This window comes from Polypterus senegalus, chromosome 13 (genome assembly GCF_016835505.1).
Source record: "Polypterus senegalus isolate Bchr_013 chromosome 13, ASM1683550v1, whole genome shotgun sequence".
In the NCBI taxonomy this organism is placed as follows: domain Eukaryota; kingdom Metazoa; phylum Chordata; class Cladistia; order Polypteriformes; family Polypteridae; genus Polypterus; species Polypterus senegalus.
In genome coordinates, this window is record NC_053166.1 from 6,160,553 (window position 1) to 6,185,658 (window position 25,106).

General features: G+C 41.3%; 1 protein-coding gene across 1 annotated transcript in view; it reads right to left on the minus strand.

Moving 5' to 3' along the window:
• The window catches only part of ccnjl (cyclin J-like), a 104,591-nt gene that overhangs the window by 74,851 nt on the left and 4,634 nt on the right, over positions 1–25,106 (minus strand). The window lies entirely within an intron of this gene.

The following is a 25,106-nucleotide window of genomic DNA, read 5'->3' on the forward strand; positions in this document are numbered from 1 at the left end:
AAGATCCCCTTCTCCCACTAACTAAACAAGCCAGATGAGAGTGGACGGATTTCCTCACGAAAGGCCAGCATGGCTTCAGACAGCTTTATTTTCTTTTTATTACGATTGCACCACAAGAAGCAGATGCCTGGGTAACACCTCAGATTAGGCCCCACCTGTAGTGCATGCGACAGCATCACTCATTTACTTAAAAGGCGTCTTTTGGTTTTAACACTCATTAAGCATCAGTGAAGTGCACCGTAATAAAAACTTGAGATAGGCTGGGAAAATGACTTGTAAATAGGAGGGCTTCATTTGTCTTATGCATTTAGGGAACAATGCACCAAAAACCTGATTTTTTTCATAGATTACTTACCCTCAGAGATTAATAATGACAACCCAAAAAAAATAAATAACCATACTTGCATGCAGAAAGTTATAACTGGGATCTATGGTAACCGACATTGGATAATGTTAAAAATCATTTAAAAAATAAAAATGTTACGTGTGTTGATAATCCCCATGACCAATCATCCAGTCACACACTCACAACATCCCACACACATGTATTTTCAATAAACCGCCTCCAGAAAACATTTGTAAACTAAAATAAAAAGGCACCCGAGCACCTGAATTGAAGACTTGCCCACCAGTTTCAGTCACTGGTCAGGAGTCCAGCAGGATATTCAAAGGCGAACACCGTGCTTCACGTGATGATGTCAACAGAAAGTGTGCACGGAGACACTGGATACTAAAAGACAGCAAGATAAACAAAAGGGAGTGAAAACCCAGAGGCTGTGGGTTTGAATTTCATTACCAACACTGCAGACCACCAGCAAATCCCCTCACCTGCCTGTGCTCCAAACGGAAAAACAAAGCAAACGTAACCAATTAGATCACAGATGTTGCAGGTCACCTTGGATACAAGAGTCAGCCAACTAAGAAAATGTAACAATGGAGAATATGCTTCTTACTTCTATATATCCGAGATGCTTCAACAAGCAGAAGGGTCAAGCCGTTCAGTTTCACAGCCTGCTGCTAAATAATCCCAAGATGCTCCAGTCGTGGATATGAATATAAACACAACGATGGGAGCCTACATTTCAAATACAGTATTGCCCCTTGAATCCGAAGGCCCCAGAACTCCAACAACTTGGAATCCGAATGAAAAATTTGAGCAAATTTTGCCCCGGAATCCGAACGCTGCTTTGGATTCTGAACACCCAGCACGTTGTTTGTGTGTGTTTGCGAGTCCGTCTCCCCAGCACTCGGGCTGCCCATACGCTTTGTCGTTCAGTTCGTTGTCGGACGCTGTAGTGAAATCCTCTCGTGTGATTTTTTCCCTGCTAATCTTATGCTTTTGTGCCCGTTTTGTGTTTTTTTTTTTTATATAACTTAGTGTATTCGCCATGAGTCCTAAAAAGTGTCGTGAGGAAAATAAGAGTAAGAGGAAAGCGGTTAGAGCTACAATTGAAGTTAAGAAAGATCTTATCGCTTTTTAAGGTAAATACAGGTTTATATATTTCTAATTTTATTAATTTACTTTTTTATTCAAAATATGTTAATATTTACCTTAAAATTCAGTGTATTTACTGTTAAAATCATTTTGAAAATTTGAGTTTGTGGGACCCAGATACGGATTAATCCAGTTTCTAATATTTTAAAGGGGAGAAATGGTCTTGGAACTCAAACGGGGTTCTGGAACGGATTAAGTTCAGATTCCAAGGTATCACTAATTCTTTGTGACCAATACATTCGATTCTTGTTCATGATAGGGTTTCTCCGGAGAGGGTTTATTTAATAACTAGCCCCAGTACTTGTCAAAAGTAGGTAATACAGTCTAAAAGTATTTGCTCTTCCGTGTCCTACGCATACCTTTAGCGCCTTTCCTCTGCAGTCATGTGTGTCTGAAAGTCTCTTCATCAGTGCTTCCTCTGTTGAGTGTGTTCCTATAAAGCCTACTCCACGGACTTGGTCGTTATTTTTGAGGCACCTTTCATACCTCCTATCCCTTGTTATAAATTTCCAACTTTGAAGGCAACTCTGTCAGCATGTGTCTTTACCCCTTCTCATGCGTCTCACACTCCCACCTCGCCAAACCAAAACTGACCAATCAAATTGCTCTGATTAAAACGGGACACACAGAGCTTAGTGCTTTTTACTTTCTCGTATATGAAGTATACAGAAAGTACTGTAATCGTTCAAAGATTCAATGTCGCGAATTTGATGAATCTTGACATTTTAGACCTCCTCAACTTTCTCGTATACAAAGTATAGGGAAAAATATTGGAATCCTCTAAAAATTCCATTACGAGATTTTAATGAATCTTGACATTATAGACCACCCAGAGTCCAAAAAAAAAAAAAAATACCTTTGTGTCAATATGATAACTTGAGTACGCATTCACTTACATACAAGTATGAGGTAGGAAACTGGTTTTGATCAACTTTGGGGCCATTTCTGTTAACTGGAAGAGGTACTTTACCTTTTATTCATGTAGCTGCAAAGTTTGATTTATTCAACTTTACTTTTATAATTATTGTTCAATATATTATTAATTTGATTTGGTGTTGATGGTTCTTTAATGTACATAATAAAAAATAAAAAAAATCATTGCCTTGTGTTTTACTCCTCTAATATCCATCCCCATATCAGAATACATGAGACAGTCGAGGGGAGACCACTCCCGATTTTTAGTTGAAAATATTTGTTTAGGATGTTCTCCCTTTCGTGGATGTTTTGATATAGTTTGCTGTTGTCCAGTGTTGGCCGCCATTATCTCAAACCACTAAACTACATGTGGTGAAAATAGATCATTTTAGGTAAATTATTCCTTTAAGGAGTCACAAGCCTTTGAGAGTACCAAGAGACATACTGTCAACCCAAGTGGGCCACCAAACTGTAAAACAAGCGAGGAAGAGGAACAGTGGCCACACATTTAGAAATGCCTAGAGGAAATCACACGTTACTGTTGCATCTCCCCTTCCCACTGTGTGTGCCAGCGTTTTATGAACAAACAGATGGAGGAGTGCTTGAAGGTGCCATAAAAACAATGTACCTAAAGAGACACAAACAGCTGCTCTCAGCTGTCAGGAATGAACATGCAGGGCTTGTCTCGATCACTGAATGGCACTCACAAATCTTACACTCCATTCACACCAGGTGGTGCTCAAAGCACAGGCTGCCAGCCTAGCAGAAATGGGCAAGGGGCATCCAATACGCTGCTTTGAGCACCATACTGCTTACATTTTTAGTTTGTGTACGCTAACTGCACCTTCAAAATGTCCAACTAAAACATGCAGCCAATTCCCAAAAGATAAATAAGTTTTTGTTTGCATCCCATAACCTCTGGTCATAATGCTAATCTGATGCAGTTTACTAACTTATCTCCATCACCGATTTAAACAAAAAATGGCTAGCACTTAGTGGCCCACAATGGTTATCCACTGGAGGATCAGCACCAACATACAAAAAAAAAAAAGAAATGAATAAAATAAATAAGAAAAAAGTTTAGGAACTGAACTACACGTCTGTAGGACTGCAGCTCAAACAAGGCCTGTGTCGGCCAACAACTTCGAGGCAGACAGCAAGTCACATTTAATGACCTCCAGTTGCTGCATCTTGTTGCTTTGAGAATGTCAGCTTAGCTGGCGTCACACGACATGAGGTTTCCAGTAATTTCCAGTCACAGTCTTTCATTCACCTTTCATTTTACCAAGTCTGCCATTTGTGCAGTGCAACGCCCCAAACCAAATACGTCTGATTTAAGTTGCAAAGGTGGGCACCTGTCTGTGCAGGAGCTGATCACCAAAGTGTGATCAGCCATAAAAAAAAAATAAATAAACGACAAGGAATGAAGTTGAGTGAAAAGGAAAAGAGAGATGAGCAGTGACAACTGTTTAAAATAAATAAATAAATAAATAAATAAGTAAGAATTAATGAAAAGAACTTCAAAAACATGGACACTCAATGAAAACCTAATATGGTGATTTTCTGAAAGACAGTAGGATACAATATCAAAAGTCTAACCAATGGTGTAAAGAACTTTATATACACATTAATCGACATAAGAGTTGCCAAAAAAATCCAAGAAAAAGGCAATAAAATGGCTGACAAATACACAAAGAGAAATACAATATAAAGAAATAATTCAGGAAATACAGATATATTGAGAAGCATAACTGCAAAATGAAACTAAAAGAACAATAACTTCTAAACAAAATGAATCTATACTAATAAAAGGCAAAGCCCTCACTCATCACTCACTCACTCACTCATCACTAATTCTCCAACTTCCCGTGTGGGTGGAAGGCTGAAATTTGGCAGGTTCATTCCTTACAGCTTCCTTACAAATGTTGGGCAGGATTTATATCGAAATTCTACGCGTAATGGTCATAACTGGAAGCAGTTTTCTCCATTTACTGTAATGGAGATGAGCTTCAATGCCGTGGGGGCGGAGTTTCGTGTGACATCATCACGCCTCCCACGTAATCACGCAGTACATAGAAAACCATGAAGACCTCAAAAAAGCGCTGAAGAAAACATGCATTATATAATTGAGAAGGCAGCGAAACAATAAGAAGAAGAAAGTGACATATACAACCATATTCATGAGTTCTGCTACTGCGAAAACAAAGCACGATGTAAACCTACACTTTAAAATAAGTTCATAGACAGGCTGCCGCTGGCGCTTGTAATTTAGTGCCTGCCCATATAAGGCCGTCCGTCAGCGGCAATCCAATAGCAAACTGCCACTAAATATTCACGGGTTAAGGACTGTGCTTATGCAGAGGAAGATGAGATGGTCAGGGTGGTGTTTGGTACAAACTCAGCGAAACTGCGAGAGAAAGTTTTAAGTGCCAGGACTAAGGTAACATTAAATACAGCCATGGACATAGCACGAGATGGCACCAGCACAGCTGGGAACCTTCGATGCATGTACACCGAGCGGCTCACGTGAACTGACGAGTGCACAGATAAAAGCAACAGTTCCAAAGAGCTGAACAAAACCGAATTACACAATTGAAAAGGCAGCAAAAATATGAAGCGCCTGATAAGCATATTCATAAATCCAGCTACTGCGGAAACAAAGCACACGTTGGAAAAAGTCAATGTCCCGCTAAAGGAAGACAGTGTAAAAACAACCGTGCATGCAGTGTGTCAGGTCTCAGATAAAGAAGAAGACGAGCTGTTTATTGATGCAGTAAGAAACGAATCGATGAATGAAACCTGTCATCTTTACAACGATTGACAAACACGGAATGTAACTTGAACACAACACATCCTACAAATACGAACCTGATTGAAAGAAATAATGATAATCAAATCCTTGATGACAGCAACACTCAGTAACACTCACAAAACAAATACTGTATATTGACAGTCATGTTACGCTATTTTTAAAATGTTCCCTTTTCTTTTCTAGCTTTTTAACACACTACTTCTCGCTGCATACGCTGGTATATATATATATATATATATATATATATATAACCCGATCTACATACTCGAATAATGGATACTTTATTCGCCATCAATGATTGTTTTGGTAAAGCCATACTCAGTGTATTCATTAGATGAACGGTAAAAAGTAAGAGCGAGGGAGGATGACTTATTGAGGCATGCAGGCTGTAGTGCGCCAACTCTATCTGAATTGCGCGATCACATTTGAAAAATATATCTTTTCAAGTTCTATTTAGTCCATATGTGTCAAACTCAAGGGCACGGGCCACATCCGCCCGGCGTAATTATATCCGCCCCGAGATCATTTTATATACTGTATTATTGTTATTAAAGCCCGGTATATGAAGCGCTGGTAACACAATAAACTACAGATCCCATAATGCAGCGCTTCAGCTGCCTTGCCTAACACTTACCGAAGTTAATCAAGTTATTGCAAAGCTAGCTCACACGATGCTGAAGAGAAAAGTTGATTCTGAAAATAGAGCCTTTAAAAACCGATGGGAGGCTGAGTATATGTTTACTGAACCCGTGTGTCTCATTTGTGGAGCTAATGTGGCTGTAATTACAGAATTTAATCTAAGACGGCACTATGAGACAAAACATCAGGGTAACCTGAATGCAATGCAGAAGATACAGAAAGCAGCATAATTAAATAAGAATCTGACACTTCAGCGGACGCTTTAACCCGTGCACAATCACAAAGTGATTTCAAGTGAAGCTGCTTTTATGGGAGACACAAATGCACCAGTGCACCTTGCCCCACTTTCCCTGTTGCCAAGTAATGTTAAACCAAGTCGTCACTACGGTGTTCCCAAATACGCACTTTGCTGATAAACTGAGCGCACTGAGTTTGCACGGCGCTTTGGTGACTTTGAAGAACAAAAAGTCCGTCTACATGCGGCTCGAACCTTGTGCATGTTTGGTAGCACATATCTGTGTGAGAAGCTCTTCTCAGTGATAAAGACTAACAAAACAGCACACAGGAGTCGCCTCACTGATGAGCACCTGCAATCCATCCTGAGAATCTCCACAACACAGAACCTCACAGCAAACAGAAACGAACCTGTGGCCAAAAAGATGCCAGGCGCCCAGCTCTAAAATGACATATGAGCAAAGACAACTGAATGATTTGATTTGTTATTGCTGAAAGGAACACATTTTATTTATATTTCCAGGTTTTGTTATGCAGCATGTTCATATTTGAATTTGTATAATTTTGACAGGATATATTTTTATGGAGAGCAAAATCTTTTGGGATATTTAAAATCTAAGTTTATTTTTTATATAAAATTACATAAGAGTAAAGAAATTTGAATGTTTGTTCTTTTAACGCTTACTTTATTTCTAACTTGTATAATTTAGACAGGATATATTTTTATGGAGAGCAAAATATTATAAGTTGTTTAAGGTTTGAGTTGATTTATTCACTAATAATATTCCTGTCTGTTTTACCATTCCTACCAAAGATATTTCTGTCGACTAAATAAAAATTCCTTCTATTTAAAATTTAAATAGAACTTGAACAAATACGATAGTTCATAATATCCACGCAGACTTGCACGTAAGAGCGGGAGTCATCCGTTTTAACAAATGCAGCGTATTGCACTGATATGAAATAGCTGTGTGTGTATATATATAGATATATATGTAGATATATATGTAGATATATATATATAGATATATATAGATATATATATATATAGATATATAGATATGACAACAACACTCATCACTCACAACAGTGACAAAACAATTACATTGACAATCATGTTACGTTATTTTCAAAATGTTTCCTTTTCTTTTTCATTGCTTCTTTAACACACTACTTCTCCGCTGCGAAGCGCGGGTATTTTGCTAGTCTACTATATAATACAACACTTGGGTCTGTGAGTGCAGTCCCTCTGACCAATCTGATTGGTCAGTTTGGACAGGGTACTGTAACGAAAGAGGAAGTAAAGGTGTAGGAGGCACGCTGATAGTGTCGAGTACAAAACTGGAAAGGAGATGAGAAAGGCACCTAGAAAATAATAACCGAGCCCAAGAAGCAGTCTTTATAGCAGTGCTTCTCAATTATTTTCTGTCATGCCCCCAGGAAGAAAAAAAACATCTCGCGCCCCCCGCGCGACTATAAATAGTATCATTTGTCTATAAAATTGTTATAAGTACACCTCTGCATAACACTGTATCCTTATTAACGTATAAGAGAATAAAAAAAGAAAGAAATATGGACCAATTTACAACAAAGAATAGCTTTATTAAATGTAACAGAAAAGATTTAAAATGCATTCTAAATTCAAAAATAATTTAAAAGAAAAATAAAAAAGCATGTTCCCCGAGGTCAAACGCGCCCCACTATTTGAGAAACACTGCTTTATATGAACACGGTTAAGAGACAGTCAGACACATGGATACTGAGGAATGGTGATAGACACACATGGAGGGCAAGAAAACAGAATAATGAAAGTCTTTGCTGTTGCCGGACTTTGACAGGTACAATACAATTTATTATTGTATAGCCCACAATCACACAAGAGAACAGGCCCTCCCCTTTGACAGACCCCTAGCCTTGACTCTAAGAAGACGACGAAAAAACTCCCAAAAAACCCTTGTAGGGGAAAAAAAAGGAAGAAACCTCGGGAAAGGCAGTTCAAAGAGAGACCCCTTTCCAGGTAGGTTGGGCGTGCAAGTGGGTGTCAAAAACAAAAGGGGTAAATAAAATACAATACACAGAACAGAACACAAGCCATCCTCAATACAACACAATAGTACAACAGAAATATTATAAGTACAGAGCAGAATTCAGCAGTAGATGATATGCCGTAATAGGATTTGTTGAGTCCTCTGGAGTGGTGGCTCAGTGCTGGCAATCGGAAGGTTGCAGATTCAAATCCCATAAACGCCAGAAGTGATTCCACTCCATTGGGCCCCTGAACCTGCAATTGCTCCGTCCTGGGGATGACGGTAATCTGCGTCCAGCCCCACAAGCAGGTCGCAGGGAAAACTTAGGAGTTTGTGTCAGACTGTAAAAAAACCTCACAGTGTCCAGTGCGGTGCCGAGGTATCACCCGCTGTACTCGGGTCCCAATCCAGATGGCTTGTCATGTGATGGGTGCGGCAATGTGCTGTAATCCATGCATGCTCTCAACCTGGAGACCTTGGCCATCGGGTACCATGGAGTCAATATAATCAATCACTTGTAAAGAATGAAAAAAAAAAAATAATAATAATCTACTGTGATGAAATAAATAAAGGGAAGACTCGGATGTCTGAGTGATGGTAAATGAATGTAGTACAGTGGAATAAAGGAAGGAAAGCCAGCGTTTTAAACTACACAGACGAGAGTTTCACCTGTCTGCTACCGTGATATACATACTGTGAAAGAACAGAAAAAGGAAAAAGACCGGCAGCATACCTTTAAAACATTCATATACCCTAAAAGCTGTCAAGAATAAGGCAGTAACAACACATGGAAAATCTGAAAGGGCACTGAGAGAGAGACTAAGTTGTGTAACCCACCACCCCCTGCGACTCCTAGTCATACAATCTATCCTGCAACAGCGGTCATTAAATTTGATGTGCTCTCCAACTTGTAATCACAGTGTGCCGTTGGTCTTATAGGACTAGGAATCACCACGAATTGGAGTACAGACGACACAACCCCATTACAACTGCTTAACACAGTTCCAAATTACCAGCATATCAGCAGCTGCAATCTCGACCCTTCATTTTTCTTTCCTTTTCTAATCTCTCATAGTAAATAAGGCAACTTTTTTGCAGTCCAAATCACCCATTTCCTTTTCTCTTCTCTGCTACAGCACTGTATGCTTCTCCGATCACTCACTGGTTATAAACTGTTGCACTTTGATCTTGTTGTGGCAAGTCAGGACCAAGTCACACTACACAACTAGTGGACAAAGGCACAGTGACGGCCCACAACTTAAGACAGCATTTCCCAACCTGTGGGCAGTGGCTGACCCCACGCCTCACAGCCCCAGTGTCCTCAACCACTGCTCCAAAGATCCTTCTCGATTCACAGGCAGCATCGTAGGTGAATCGCTGCCGATTCTGGACAACATCCCTAACCTCCATCTCAATTCACCAAGGAGGAATAGCATGGACGATCGTGCTCAATTCATCTGATGCTAACCCCTGCTTTGACAATCACGCTTAATTCACTGAGGGGTACCCAAAACCTCCCATCATCGACCGTGGGTCACAAACACAGTGGCAATGGAAAAATTGGATTGGGACACAACAAAGGTTGGGAAGTACTTAAACCTGCGGCCTCATGAATCCAAAGTGCCCTTTGCCTTTTGCGTGGTGTCTATGCTGAATTTTCACCAGGGATGCTGGTTTCTCCTCTCATGGTCCAAAGACATGTTAGGTTAACTATCAGCTGTAAAATGGGTGCAAGATTTGATGGACTGACACCCCATTGTGCCACCAAGACAGCCCACTGCAATAAGCCCTGCATTTGATTAAGTAGTTTTGAAAATGTTCAACCCGTGTACAGAGGACAAGGACTACACAGGAGTTTACTCCCCACCCATAAACCCCTTGAAAGAAACTCAAAAATGGGTGACCCATTGGAAAACAATCAAAGAGGGTGGTGACAAAGACGTTTTATTGTTCACCACCTAAACGAAGGCCAGGATGAAAGGGGACACTGCAGCCAATTATTAACCAGAGACCAACTCCTGCTTTAACCTCCCGACTTAAACACAAAGCAAAAACAAAACTAGAACTTCTCTCTTTTCACCCATTCTATGAAGTTAAATGATCAGGACTTCAAAGCACAAAAAAAAAAGCAGGCACTGTTCTAATTTCTTTTTACATTTTTTCCTCATTAGAAAATTAGACCAGTAGAAAAATTGACAAGAACAGGCCATAGAGCTGAACAAAGCTCGCCAATCTGATCCACCAAATTCCTCCAAATAACATCAAGTTGATTACAGTTGTTTGTATCTTGTTCTTTTATAGGCTGTTATCTAAAGTACCAAACGTGGATGTCATTGGCCCCTCCGTTGTGACTTCTACGCACCGTCTAGTCAAAGGGGACGTCAAACTCAACTGCATTTGTTGATCTCATTTCCTTGACGAGATGAGATTACACGAGTAGAGTTCAGAGGGGATGAACGGTTACATGACTCCACGACCAGAGCTGTGAAGTCGGACGCAATTACTGGGTTATAGAAGATGGAGATGATAAAAATGTATCAATTCAGAATAAAACTAAAACTGTAATAAACTTTCCAATCTCTCTCTCTCTCTATTATAAAAAAAAAAATTCTGCAACGATACTAGACTTTTCTTCCTGCAACGAGATGTGCCATTTATACTTTTCTCCAAATCATTTACATATATTAAAAATTAGCTGCAACTCTAGGACTGACCCCTGCTGGTCACCACTCTTAACATCAGCCAATTATGGTAATGCTCCTCCCACCATCACCCTCTCCTTCCTGTGTCTGAGCCAATTCTGCACCCATCTTCCCACCACGCCCTCAACTCCCACTTTTTAGTTTGATGCCCACCCACTGACATGCTTTCTGAAAGTCCAGATACTATCGTATACCCCACCCAGTTTGTATCTTTGTTACTTCCTCAAAGACCTCCAGTATGTTGGTAAAACACAACCTCCTCGTCTGAGCCCATGTTGACTGCTCATGTGTTGCTCAATCTTCTTCTTAATTCCTTCCAGTAATTTGCCTGTGATGCACATTAAGCTTGCCGTCACCTGATGTGCTTCTAAAAAGACCAACGGTGACGTATTTAATGTACATCCTAAAAATCACACAAGGAATGACATCCGTGGGCTTTACCAGGCCCAGGTTTTCTGACAGCAAAAGAAGAGTACACCCAACATCAAATGTACTGAAGCTAGCAGTCAAAAATAATACTTAGTGTATTTGTGCCATCTTAACTCCCTTTGAACTTTGCTGTACACCTTTAAAGCCAAAGCAAGCATCCAAATGGGTCTGGGGTGGAATCTCCACAACAGGAATGTTAGGTTTCCTGCCTTATCCATTCCATTAGAAAAACAAAACGGTGTACTGAATGCAAGCCATACTATCTAATAAGTAGTGTCACTAGTAATTAAATAAAAAGGTAGATACATCAGTAATAACCTTCAAATTATAAAATTGGTTTCAGAAGAAATTTGAGGCCCAAAGTAGGCTTGGGCGGTAAAACGGTAATATGGTATCCCGCGGGATCTAAAAATAGCAACGGTGTCAGTTTCAATACCGTTATGCCGTAATAAAAACAATGCACTTATATAGGAGACAAGGATTAAATATTAAATATAATTTATTTAATGCCTAAAAATTCGTATGCGATGCGTGGTTGTCATCACGTGACAGCGTGGAGTAGAAAGAAAGAGGTGGGGAAAGATGGCGAGTCGCGCACCAAGTGACCTGGTCTCGAAAAAGAACACAACTTCTGCAGTTTGGCAGTATTTCGGGTTTCGACCGAACGAGAAGGGAGAGGCGGTAAATACGGACGAGGCAATTTGCAAATTGTGCAACAAAAAGGTGACTGCGAGAGATGGAAATACCTCGAACCTAAGGTCGATATATAAACCTCCATCCACTCACTGCTGCGAGGATGGACCCGAGTTCACTCAGTGCAACAGTTTCAACGCCTCCCGATGCAGGACCAACAACATTTAGGTCCACCACCAGTACGCAGCCGACGATAATGGGGGCCTTCGGGAAAGCAACAAAGTACAAAAGGGACAGTGTCCGTTGGAAAACCTGTACTGATGCAGTGACAAAATACTTGCCGAAGGAAATGGTCTCTTTCCACACCGTGGAAAAAAAATGTCCTTTACGGACATGGTAAAGGTCCTAGATGCCCAGTATGAGCTGCCTGGACAGAAATATTTCTCACAAACAGCCGTCCCACATTTATATAGTAAAGTTAGAGACAATGTTCAAGTGCTGCTGTCAGCGGCAGACAGTTATTCCTTAACAACTGACATGTGGTCGTCAGTTAACATGACACCATATATGTCTCTGACTGTCCATACTATTACACCTGACTGGAAACTTGAATCCAAATGCCTCCAAACTACGTATTTTCCTGAGAGTCATACAGCGGACAATCTTGCTGCTGCGCTCAGAGCTGCACTTCAGGAATGGCAACTTGACGAGACCAAAACTTTCAGCCATAACCACGGACAACGCTGCCAACATTCATGCTGCAATCCGGTCCCTGCATTGGCCGCGGCTATACTGCTTCGGTCACAATCTAAACTTGGGTGTCACAAATGGATTGCATGACCAGAGGCAAAAAACGACTATGCCGTAATATTGTCGGGGCCTTTTCACACAGCTGGCAACGTAAGCATGAACTCCACAAGAAGCAAGTGGACTTGGGACTCCCAAAACAGTCTCAAAGCGGTAAGCATAAAACGTGCCAAGAGTTCTTCAGGGGCTATATATTTATATATATTTATTTATTTTTTATATATATATGCTTTGCATCACATAAATAAATTATATTGAAAAGTAGGCTATATTAAAATAGAAAACCATTTTTTAAATTGTAATTTTTTTCCTGTATTTTTTATCAAGTAAATGCAGGCTTGATGCGCATAAGGGACTTATTTAGCCTAAAATAAATGTGCATGCAAATTTGACCAAATGGAATAATATACATTAATGGACTTATTTATTTATGCATTCATTCGTTTATTTAGGCCTATTCATTCATTTGATCGTGTATTCATCATTCATTAATTAATTCATCCATCCATCCGTCCGTCCGTCCGTCGGCAGTACTGCGCAACTTGCTGGGGCTCCAAACTGGCAATGGTGGAGCGAATCCTCGAGCAGGCCCAAGCGATCAGACACGTCCTGTCTGATGACAGAAGGAGCAGCCTGTCCCTGACCTGGCAGGACATGGACGTCTTGAAAGCTGTTCACGAAGCACTGAAACCAGTCGGTGACTTCACTGATATTTTGTCAGGAGAAAATTGTGTGACCAGTTCCTGTATCCTCCCCATGCTACAGCTCTGCAGGAACAATGTGTTGGCTGTGTTAGAAAATGACCACCAGCTAACAAAGTCAATCAAAACTGGAATTCTAACAAAGCTGGAGGCCAAGTATGAATCCAATTCAGTGCGCAAAATATTGCGAAAATGCACTTTCCTCGACCCTCGTTACCGTGGAGGATATGAGACGGACGACAACGCATTGGCCGAGACCAAGGCTGAATTACAGGCCAGATCGTGAGCGTAGAGACAGCAGGTCCAGTGGCCATCAGAGTGGAAGAGGGAGAGGAGCAACCTGCACCCTCACAAAAAAAGATGACTCTGGGGAGTATGCTGCAAAGGCAGGTCCCGTCGGCATCGGCACCGTAGAGGACCGAGTCGGAGCTTAAATAACAGCCTACTGTTTGGAGCCAGTTACTCAAGGAGACGACGACCCACTTCTCTGGTGGAAAAATGCTGCCAGGCGTTTCCCCCAGATGTCGCGAGTGGCACGAAAGTACCCGCGCGCCTGTGCCACAAGCACACCATCGGAGCGGGTTTTCAGCACCGCAGGTAAAGTTGTCGGTCCACAACGTGCCCTGTTAAAGCCGGACAAAGTAAACCTGCTGGTTTTTCTAGCGAGAAATCTTGAATAGATTGATGCCACTTGCCATTCGTTCCTATTCGCACTGTGTTTATTTTTATTTATTTAATTGATTCAGGTATTTTTATTTGGTTTACGTTAAAAACGATATTGGAAAGAAGTTTTTGTTTAGGACTATAACTTTGCAATACTTTTTATAATATGGATGATGTTTACGTTAATTCAACTCTGGTTGACTGTTGTGGGTCTATTTGCACTTTTTTATAAGCTGCTGCTCTTTGTTATTAAAAGTTGTTCAGGCGGTGTGATTTAATGGAATTGATTTGTGTGCGCGTCTCTGCGCGAAAACTGTGCTGGAGGTTTATGTTAATTGAATTCTGTTTGACTGTTGTATTTGCACTTTTTTACAAACTGCTATTTGTTGCTAATAAAAGTTGTTAATATTGTTCTGCATGTTATTTTGTTTTTGTTTCAGTATTAGTGTTTGATATTCAGTTTCTGAACGGTTTAGGCACAAGCCAAACAGTTTGGTGACGCTGTCTGAGCCTTACGTCACCATTTTTTTATTATTCACGGTAATACCGTAAACCGAGGTAAAATAGGGAGGAGGTTTGACGGTATCAAAATTTGGATACCACCCAACCCTAGCCCGAAGGTCCTACGGGAGTTCAATTCAAGGCCCTCCTTGCTTTAAAATGTCCGACTAACTTTGTCTTTTCACCATCAGTGTGATGTACTGCACGTGACTGGCCCTTAACAGCCCAATGGCGACCAAAGTGTTGAAAGCCCAAGACTCTTGAAAGGAATAATTCATCCAAAGCGGATGTAGTTTGTAGTGAAGGCTGAGAAAAAACAATCTTATGTTTTCATAAAGATAAACTTTGAAAGAGTGGCCATCCATGGAGACCAAAGCAGGACCACAGCAAACAAATACAAAAGTCTCCATATCGGGTTGGGGAGAGACTTGTTTTACACAGTCCTTACGTCATGTCATCCAGTTGTATGCTCACAATGGGCAAAGGGCACACATTATTGGCTAAGATATTGTCAAATGAATACTTCTGAAAAAAACTCTTAGTGTACAATGTTTCCCGGATGGCTTTATCATCTCCAGAGTAACAAGGTTTAAAACATTCTCAGCCATCACTACAAACCACATGGGATATGCAACACAAAACATGGTCTCTGGATGGAGCATACCTTTAAACTCTGAAGTTAATGACGGGAGTTTAATCAGCTGAACTCAATCATAGCCTTCACTGAATTATGTGCAGTAACTTTTACATCTTGGAAAACATTCCCCACAAAACATGAGAGTACAAAACTAACATCTCAGACTTGGCAAATCTGAGCAACTTTACTCAGAATATTATATTATAGTGTACATATACATACATACACACACACAGTATATATACATTCCTAGCATCCGTAGTCCGAGTGTGATCTTACCTGGTAGGTAACCACCCATACAATCAGATCAAGACTCAGACTACGGATGCTATGAATGCAGTTACTCCAGTCTCCAGGCTGTCAAATAAATGAACCACATGCCATGGCTCCGTCTGTCCAAGCTTCGATCCCTGCGAGGGGTGCTGTGGAGTGTGTACACCTGATGAGCCCAAATAAGGGTGAAACACGTGTCACGTACTTTTTGCATTACTTGACAGTAAACTATGTAATTTTTGATAGATAGATATACGGTTGAAATAGTTTTACTGACAGTAAAACTATTTCAACCATTCTATGATCTGCTTCTCGCAACTGAAAGAGGGCACCGTGGCGGATGTTAGTTGACTTGCTGACCAACCACAAGCGTTACCTGGTAAGTAACCACCCATACAGATTGTGATTCAGACGACGAATGCCTTGAAGAGATAGAGAGATATATAGATATATAGATATATCTAGATCTAGATATAGATATAGATATGGGAAAAAACGCAGAAAAGTCAGGTGTAAACATTTCTTCACAGCTCCGCATTCACAGATACAACATACACATGAAAACCAAAATTAACCCCTGGGACAAAAAGTTGTATCTAAAAAGGTACAGCACATGAATTGCTTTTTCTTTAAAAATTCGACATATCTTCATTTAGAACAGTATTTATAGATAAAGGTGGGATAGCATAAACATTACACCACATTTACATTTTGCAATCCATTGCATAATTCAAATACAAATTTCACAAGTCCGCCCCACCATTTATTGCAATCTCAAATTCCTCCGGTGGTAATGATGAGCTCATCATTAGAGACATCTTGTCTAAACTCGTCTTTCTGAACCCTCAGACATTTATAATGGCTTGCTCTTTGATGGCGAACTGTGCGTTATCACCATGCGGAGATCAAAAGAGCTCTAGGAGGTCTTCAGAAAAAGAAGTTTCTAGATGCCTGCAAGTTTGAAAAAGGATTTAAAAAAAAAAAAATAAATAAACCACAAACAATTGGAATTCAACCATCGCACAGTCCGAAGATCATCAACAAGTGGTCAAGCATTCAAACAACTGCCAAACCACCAATGCAAGATCAGCCCAAGATACAGAGAGAAGTCTCTAAGAAGCCCAGAATTTCATCAATGGACCTCCAGGTAGTTCTTGCCATTGCTGAAGTCATAGTGTAGGAGTCCACCATTAGAAAACAGACCACACAAATGAGACCTACACGGGATGTGTGTCAGGAGGAAACAGAAAGAACACCAGGGTAAGACTAAAGTGTGTCCACGTACACCTAGGCAAACACCAGAACACATTTGGTAAAAATGAAAGAGAACCTCTGATCAAAAGGGGTGGAAATGTTCTGCTTTTGGGGCTGCTTTGCTGTTTCAGGGCCTGGGAAGAATCCACTAGGAATTCATCATTGTACCAGAGGGTGCTTAAAGATAATACAAGACCATCTGACAGAAGACTGAAGCACAAAAGTGGACTTTACAACATGACAGTGACCCTGAGATACCAGTAACATCCACCAAAAAGAAAGAAAAGATTCTAGAATGGCCAAGTTAAAGCACAGATCTGAACCCCATGGAGATGCTGAGGTGGGGAGATTTGAAATAGGAAGAGCATACAAGGCACCTCAAACAAGGAGGAGCAGGTGAGTTAGAGACAGGTAGGCACTTACGGTTAATGCATACTTAAGGGGCAAACAACAAGCCATTAGTCAAAGAGTCAAGGATGGACTTTTTCTAGAGATGCAAATAGCATCTCTGTTCAGTTTTTTCCTTCTCCACAATTACAGCACCTTTATCTAAAGATACGATTTAAATAAAGTTACAATGTCGATATATCCACATGTCAAAGAAAAAGCATTTCATAGGGTGTACTTACTTATCCACATGGCTGTAGGAAAATCTGAAGCGCCAAACGTAAATTGCTGATGACTAAAGCTGAAGCAGACAAGCCTCCCACTTGACATCTCTATGTGCAGGGTAACTCGGCAGCATAAATTGGCTTTTTACAAAACCTTGTTAAAATGACCCACATTAGCATTTTTCCAAGTTAAATTCATAATATTTTGTTTTAAAAATATAAATAATAATCCTGCATGAACCCTAACCGCTGCACCAGCTTCATAAAGTGAATGGCTATCATTTATATTAGATAAACTTTAATAATCCCAAGAGGATATTCGCATGCACATCCAAACTCCGAGGACAAATACAGCCAGTCAATCAATTGATAAATAAATAATATATTTTTACATTCCTGCACAATATACGTCAGAAGAAATGCCTGAGAGCAACAAGCAGAAAAGACCAGAGAGACGTTTCTTTGCACACCATGGTGGAATAAGAATGCAGCTAAAACTCCCAGCGGGGCAGGTTGGGATTTTTCATGATGGCATCCAATTTTGCCACCGTCTGCTCACCCAGAACAGCTTCCAGTGTGTTTAGTTGCAGGCTTTCATGATAACTTTGTGCTTCTCCTCAGGTCACGTTGTAGCATAGAACATTTCCAGCAGCTTGCTGCACACATCAAGACACCAGAGTTACATTAGCAAGTCCAGGGGCTCTGGCCCTTCTTGTGTAGTGCCACTGTGTTGCCAGGCCAGTTTGCTGGGACTATTAGCTCGGCACCTACTTTCACATCCTCCGCCTGAATGGCGACTGGTCTCAGAGGCTCCTTGGAACACTGGGAGTGAACACTGGGAATTCACCAGCAGTTCTTGCGTCTGCTGATATGTGAAGCTTCAGGCTGTTGTCCGTGAACAGCAAGACAAAGTCCTTCACAACCCCCCTGTAGAGTGACTTGACGCCATTGTTATTCAAATGACTTGTCCATCATAGGTTGCACTATTTTTGCAGAGAACAAGCGCTGGAATTCTGCAGGAAGTCAGTTGTGTAGAAAGAAGGTGAACAGGAGGAAGATTGGATAAAATCTGACGAACTTCATCTACATAAGAATGCAAGTGTCACGTGGGAAGACCATTTAAGCAAGAGGCAGGTGGGTCATATTTTATTACTTTGGAGATGTCCAGAGGGCATCAGCAGGGTCCAGTTAATATCATGGCATTCAGAATAAAAAGACAGTCGGCACCTGTGGACTCACCCACAGTCTTGGCATCAAGTCAGGGTCCGCACAACCCGACTACTTTTATCTCCTTTACAGATGTGGCACAATAAAGGTGATCTGAATATTTCCAACTGCATCTCATTGTTTTAGGCATTTTATGTCAAACCAACAGAAGGATAAGATGAATTGTGGGACACAGCGTGTTGCCCGACATGAGGCTTGTTCAGTGGGGCGTCGTTTTACATTTGCTTTAATGAGAAGGTCTCAGCATTAAACACAGTTTGCTGTTTCAGGTTTAAAAGTGTATGTGGGCAGAATCAAAAGCAAAATATTTTTAGACCACCAGAGAAGCATTTAGAAAAACTGCTCTGAATAAACATGTGGATCAAAGTGCAGAGCAGTGGAACAGAAACAAGAGAGCACAAACCAACGAGTTTTGAAAGGGTCTGGCCATACATTTGAATAATGAAGATAAGCAGAAGAGTCAAAAATTACGAAAAGGCTGATCATGAACAAAACGCAAAAATCAGATCAATGAAATACCGCAGCTTTACATAGCAAGTCTGGAGAAACTCGAGACCGAAACCCACAAGTGTTTTTACAACTCAATGTCAGCTTTTGCCTTTGATTAAGACAGGGGGTCTCCAACTCTAGCCCTGGAGAGCTGCTGTCGCTGCAAGTTTTCATTCGAACTCTTTTCTTAATTAGTGAGCAGTTTTTGCTGCTAATTAACTACTTCCCTTTATTTTAATTGACTTTTGAAACTCTGACTACTGAATTGATTTTTTTTCCCTTAACAAGGCACCTAAACATAAAATTTGATGTGAAGTGAGCCAACAGATGAGCAACGAAGCCGGGGTCTCAAACTCCCACCAACTTCACTTCATTCAGTTTCTTAATTTGGAACCAATTCTCGTTACTAATTAAACCCGTTATTTAATTCCATGGCTCTCATTCGGCCATGTTGATTTTGTTTTGCTGTCAAAATGTTTTGTGGACGTGAGCAGATTAACATTACTGAGACCTTCACTTTTCTTTATATTTTCAGATATTGTATGATGTACGCAGGCTGTTGGCTCATATCGTCTCTCATTATTGTTTGGCTGCTAATTAAGGAAAAAAAAGAAATATTTAAGGGGCCCGAGTAGTGCATCAATTAAAATTAATGCCGAGAGTTAATTAGCAGCCAAATCTGGTCACTAATTAAGAAGAGGGTTAGAATGAAAAACAGCAGCCACAGTAGCTCTCCAGGACTGGAGTTGGAGACCCTCAGATTAAGATCTTTAATAGATTTGGTTTCTTTTTGAAGGCCGATGTTTTATACTCTGTATGTAAAGCGACCTTGGGTTTGTGAAAGGCGCTCAATAAATGTAACGAATTATTCTTCTTCAGTCAGACAGCCCCAACCTGGAGAGGACAGCAAACACCAAGCGCACCTCAGCTACCTGCTGCATTGTGCTCTGTTGACTTCTCGGGTGTTCCAACACAGCCTGTTATTGTGGGGTTTCATTCCGAAAGTTTCTTTAATACAACAGAAGTACAAATTTATCTTTCATGCTAATGTTGCAATCATTATGTCGCACGGGTGGCTTTGATTTGGCACTGAAAGCAGAACAAGCTTTCTACACAGTGTAGTTCCTATCAGTGAACATTAACACTCAAAGACAGAATGGCGATGCCATGATATTCACCACTGAGAGGGTGACTTGGATACACAAGAGTGGTGGGTCTGTACTTTGAGCCATTCTGATGACGTCCTACAGCTGAATGAAACGCCTGAATCTCTGTGCAATAAAAACTGTGTATCCTCACTCCTGCATCGACTGGTCTGTGATCGATTTAAAATGTTACAGGACAAGCAAATGACATACTGAAGCCAGCTGCTTGACGGTTTAAACTCATACTGGATACGGGCAACCAAATCTGAAACAGAATTTAGTGCCACATAAAACAGCAGCTTGAATCTGACCTCAAAAAAACATGCTTTTTGTTTTTGGGTGGTGTGACCAGAGAGGGGGCACCACAGCATGGCAAACAATGACACGGGATGGCATACAAATAAAAAGGTTTATTAAAACAAGATAACTTACAAAAAGGTTTCTTATGCGCTGTGTAGCCACAAACGCTCTCTTCTCCTCTCTCTCGTTCCTAGACTCTTCCCAGGTGAGTGAATGTTGTTCAGCTCCTCTCACCTGAAGGAGGTTGAGTGGCTTCCTTTATCTTAGACCCAGGAGAAGGATGATGGAAGCACTTCCAGGTCAAGCTCAAGTCCCAGAGAGTACAACAGAGTGTAATTGCAGACCGGGGTACCTATGAGGTCAGTCATGTAATGCCTCTACATCACGAAACGCCCCCAATGTCAGTCACGTAACACTCACCGCATTAGCCTATGATTAGTGCAATGGGGGCCGTTACACGATGGTTAAGATTAGAGGTGTGGGAGGGTTATCGGACTCAAAGGACACTTTGTGACCAATGTTGAGATACGTCAGGTACTGCAAGCTGCAGCTAGGAGGGATCACAAATCTTCACGGCACCCCTGGAACCCAACAAGTCTGCCCCAAGGGACTACAGTTCCCAGCATGCTCTGTGGGTGTCCAAACTGGTAGTGCCACCCTGGGATGCTGCCACCTAAGATATCAGGGGAGCGTGTAGAGCTGACAAGCTATCTCCTCCAGTCCCCTCTATAACGCTGGCCTCCTGGATGAATTGGTTCTTCAGTCCCACCCTGCCAGAATGCCAGTGTACCCAGCCCTGAACTGGCATCTTCCTCACTAAACCAAGGAACATCCTTAGCCTTTCTTCTTGTGCTTCAGACGGGCCGGCCTCCTGTCCACGTAAAGAACTTTGCTATCCAAGCACACCGTCCTTGACAGCTACTTATATTAAAATCTGTTCTCTGTCAGATACGTAAAGAAAGCCAATCGGATTGGTTCTCAGTGAGGTCAACGTGTTGTTTCAGCATCTCTCTCATCCAAAAGCTTTGCCTAATTAAACACGGATTGGCTCCAGCAAACTACAGTACCTTATGTGGCAGATCTCCATTAATTTCGACATTTAACTTCTATACACAGGAATACAGTCACTGTCCCAAAGTACGAGAGAAATCTCAAATTGCCACAACTTAATAAAACTGAAGAAAATGAGTTTTTAATGCCATCTTCACTCCAGCTGTGAAGTCAGCTAATCAAAGCATCCGAGATAAAAGCCTCAGCGCTCATGCATGACAGCTAAAGCCGACACATTAAACTACCGGCTACATTAACCCTTCAGCCATTAACAACAACTTTTCTGATTACTTTGGAGTTGAAGACCCCAACCCCACTCCCCCCTTTACTTGCATCACAATGCAGGGCAGCTAAAATACTTTTAGTCTTGCAAATGCAAGGAAATCCTGCACTTTATGACAATCACATGAGGGGTCAAGACTGGAATGTTGCACATCATTAAAGAGCATCTCCTTGGAAGGCTTCAGGCTGCAAGACAAGCCACCCTTGATCCGTGTTTCGCACCTTCTTTTCAGATCTTATCTTTGTTTATATCCATACCCTCGTTGAATTCCAGCAGATTACCCTTCTTTCTTTACAAAAGCAGTTTTCTCTACTGTATACAAGACCACTCTCGACCGCATCAGATACCACCGTGTGGGATACCAGGCCACACGAGAGCAGTCTCGCCCACTTCAACTTTGTACTGGAACAGTTTAACAGGCGACTCCAAATGAACATGTAAAACTTCAGGAATGTAGGAGGAAAACAGACCACCCGGGGGGGAGAAGCAAACCACAGTCAGTAATAAATGATAGGAAGCCAACGTATCCCATGGAGCTGTGAGGCAGCAAAGTAGCACTGCATTGCCCGTTGTAGAAACACTCAGCGGACAGAAATGAACAGATTACTGCACAACGCTCTCCTGTGCAGTGTGTTCTTCATTTCTACACCAATAAAAAACATTCCAGTTCTGCATTTCTTTCCCCAGAAGTATTATGTTGGCAATTCCCACCAGCACAACTGGACAAGAACTCAAAAAAAAAAATCACAGCCTATGTGCCATTTGCTGGGCATCATGAATCGATCCTGAAAATGGGCATGGCCACATGACGCAGGCTATACACAAATATACAACACACACATCCCCACCGAGTCACTGACAAGAAATTAGTTATCTGCAGGCAACCAAATAGAAAACCACAATGATGTTTTACATTTAATTTTGTTTCATTGTTGGAACAGGCAACCTCAGGGTTGGCGAGTCGTCTCTGCCCACCACAGATCAAGCCCCACCTGTATCTTCAACTAATATATGCTACGTATAAAATCCACAGAAAAACTAACTAGGCAAAGGAGACAGTCGTGTGAAAAAGAAAGTACACCCTCTATCAATTCAAAGGTTTTATGAAGGAGGACATAAAAATCATCAGGTCCTTAAAAATTAAACACGACGACGACATATTACACCCGTGTCATTACTGAAGAAAAAGCAGTTTGTGAAAAATTAAGTGCACCCTTACTGCTTCCATAGGAATTAAGGGGTTAAGTAACAGTCAGGGGCTGCTAATCAAACGCACTCGATTAATTGATCACCACCACCATCCAATGCAACGACCTCCAGAAAAGCAGAAGTCTGACCAATTCTTCATCACAAAATCTCTCCAGTTCAGTTCAATCTGATGGACAGGCTCCTTCAAATCATCCTATAGATTGTCGATGATATTCAAGTCAGTGGACTGTGATGGCCATTCCAGAACATTGGACTTCTCCCTCCGCATGAATGCCTTTGTGTTTTGGGTCATTGTCTTGTTGGAATATCCAACTCCTGCGTAACTTCAACTTTGTGACTGATGCTTGAACATTATCCTGAAGAGTTTGTTGATATTGGGTTGAATTCATCCGACCCTCGACTTTAACAAGAGCCCCAGTCCCTGAACTGGCCACACAGCCCCACAACATGATGGGACCTCCACCAAATCTGACAGGAGGTCACAGGTGTTTGTCTTGGACTGCGGTGTTCTTCTTCTGCCATGCAAAGTTTTTTTGGTTCTGACCAAATAACTCCATTTGTGTCTCATCAGTCCAAAGCACTTTGTTCTTAATGACTCTGTCTTCTCTAAATGAGCATTTGATACAACAAGCGACTGTTTGTGGTGTGAGTACAGAAAGGACTTCTCTCTCATCACCCTGCCATACAGATGTGCTGAATTGTAGAGCTATGTCCAGATACACCATCTGCAGTGAGATGTTCTTGCAGGTCTTTGGAGGTGATCTGTGGTTGTCTGTAGCCATTCTCACAATCCTGCCTCTTCATATGCCGCTCTTGTATTTTTCTTGGCCTGCCAGACCTGCTGTGTTGGTTTAACATCAACTGTGCCTGTGGCCTTCCATTTCCTGATTCCATTCCTTACAGTTGAAGCTGACAGTTTAAACCTCTGAGATGGCTTTTTGTCACCTTCCCCTAAACCAGGAGACTCAACAATCTTTGTTTTCAGATCTTTTGAGAGTTGCTTTGAGGATCCCATGCTGTCTGTCACTCTTCAGAGGAGAGTCAAAGGGAAGGAAGCACAACTTGCGACTGACCACCTTAAATACCTTTGACCACTCGTGATGGACACTCCGGTCTGTGAAGTTCAAGGCTTAATGAGCTCATCATACCAAGTGATCAGCACTGAGCAGTGACAGCCATTCAGATCAGCACAATGACAAGGGGACCACATTTGTGCACAGCCAGTTTTTCACATTTGATTTCATAACTAAATACTGCGTCAATAAAAATCTTTGGTTCGGAAAACACCGCAGTACTCGTAGGAAATGACAGACACACCACTGTGATGTGTTGTGTTGAAAGGAGAGTCCATTATGATGCAGGCTGACAGGGGGTCACAAACTTTTTCATATGGCTGTAGATGCACAAAAAAGCAACATTCACACTTCACTTCCATCCATTTATTAATTTATTATATTACCGTTGGCAAGCCTAATGAGCTCTTTTGATTTGCTCTGAACTCTTATTTGCCATCTTCTGTATTCTGTAATTTAAACCCATTACAGTCCCTCTGCTCCTAAAGAAATCCGAGCCATCGCTCTCCCCATCCTGCATTGTTTGCTTCTACCCAATTAAGTAAGCTGGGAGTTTCAAAGCAGCACTGCACTTCACAAGCATGTCATTAGTGTTGTGTGAACTTCTCCTTTGCTAAATTTACTCTCATGATAAAAGTGCTGTCTGTTTCATGAAAAAGGAAAAAAAAAAAAAAATGAAACGGTTAGCAGAACACAAGCCATGATTACTACTGGTATGCCAACACATTCAATCCCTACATGCAGATTGGCACGGTGTATTTTACACTAACACTTACAAACAGCAACACTATTTACTACAACTAAGAAGCAGCATCCCAGGGCAGCACTTGGTTATTTGGTCCAATTTATACAGAAAGGGCACAGCGTTCTTTTGGTTCAAACGAAAATGTTGCAGAATTTAAGAGGAACGCGGCCTGGTCACGTTGCAGTTATATCACATGTGGCCCCCAAAGTGAATTTACCTTTAATCCAATCACAAATTTTAAACTGTTCAAAT